This window comes from Dasypus novemcinctus, chromosome 30, assembly GCF_030445035.2.
Source record: "Dasypus novemcinctus isolate mDasNov1 chromosome 30, mDasNov1.1.hap2, whole genome shotgun sequence".
Classification (NCBI taxonomy): domain Eukaryota; kingdom Metazoa; phylum Chordata; class Mammalia; order Cingulata; family Dasypodidae; genus Dasypus; species Dasypus novemcinctus.
Window position 1 is genome coordinate 32,067,405 of NC_080702.1, and position 1,846 is coordinate 32,069,250.

Consider the following 1,846-nt stretch of genomic DNA (forward strand, 5'->3'; position numbering starts at 1 on the left):
AAGCCCATATTTACCAGCTCAGATCAACTAAAAATTCAAGTCTCCCCTCATCATGAGCAGACCCTCAGAGGCAATCCCACAGTCCCTTCAGCAACAGCAGACCATCAAATCCAGTCCAGCACTCTTCTTGGCCGGAGCAGCCTGGAAATATGAAGTAAGTACAGGTCACGATAGAAGAAAGTATTTCACACTCTTATCTAATGGAGAAAAATCCAACATCCCAATCACCTCCACACAATGTACCCAGTGTCCATGCACAGCAGAAAACCCACTCAGATCCAACTGAAAGTGGTTCTGAAATCACCCAAATTCATCTTTCTGGAAACTGTGGGAGAAGATATTCAAATGTACATTTTTCTGATTCCAAATAAAGTATCTTTGGCTATACTTCTGCAAATAATACACTCTTCATTATTGTTAAATTTTTAGTTGATCTGAGCTGGTAAATATGGGCTTTGTGGCTTTGCATCCTATTATCCATGATCTTAGATTTGGGGTCCACCTGTTGATTTTGTTATCCAATAAATGCTCATTAATGTTGTCATTATTTTAATTATAGCCATAGTGAACTATATTTTGAGTTGTAAAATCATGTGAGAAGTCAGAACATATAACTTCCTCATATCATTCCACTTCCTTATCAGATTAATATAAAACTACATTGTCTTGGGTATTCCTTCCCTATTTTTTTAATTACACATTAATATTTTATTTTAAATCAAAACATGAATCTCCATTTATTTGCCAATTATTTGGTGTAAGATTGAGGCCTTTATTTTGAATTCGTATCCACTGACTGAAAGTTCAAATTTTCTCCCCTATTGTCCATGATTGCCTCTTGTTATTGTCCATGATTGCCTCTTCTGATTTAGAAGTGGACAAGGAGCTTAAAGATACTGGTAAAACAACAAGTAAATAGCAAAAATGTCATAAATTGGTAAAGGAACAAAACAATTGTCTCTTAAAAAGTATTTAACTCAGTCTGAGGGAGCTGAGGTATATGTGTATAACAGAAAGTAGTTATATAGCTGCAGAAGATTAACAAGAGAAGGTGTGGAAACAGGTTAAAAACTTGGGAACATGAAAGTTTGGTAGTTGAGAAGTGGAAAATCGATTGCAGGAGCTGTGGGTGACCATCAGTATGTTTTATAGAAAGGATAAAGAGTCAGTTAAGGGAAGCTGAAAGGAGATTTTTCTATGTTTAGAAGAAGCAGTATGACATTTCCAAGAAAGATCCCATTTAACAAAACCTTCATAAATGCTCAAAGTTTGAGAGTCATGAAACGTTGTAAAGAGCCTCTGATCTTGGCTTAATTAGCACAGAAAGTATGATTTTATTGCCCTTGCTCTTAAGAACACAACATAGAATGAAATGATTTTCAAATGTCAATATTAAAGACTTGCTGAGTATTGGAAATCCCAGGATACTAAAGTATCATGAATTTCTCAGGAATAAGCTATAGATTGCATCTTACCTCCTGGGAGTATGAGTAAGGATAAGCTTATCATGAAATTAAGTACAATTATACCTTCCACATCAGGACTTTCCACATCACAGTTTTGATATGTCATGGGTGGGCATAAGAAATTAAATGGAAATTTGGGGGGGTGTTTCACAGAAGCCACAGATGGCATGCAAAGACCAGCAGATGACAGAGAAAAAGTTTAGAAACTCAGAAATGCATTGAATATGTGTATAGTATTGTATAACATCAATATGTTTTATCTATTAATATCACAAATATGAACCATTTCTTTTTTAAAGTTAAAATAAGTAAAAACTTAAACATTGTGAAAGATCACAAAAGCCAGCAGATGACACATAAAGGCTAGAAATGTAGAGATA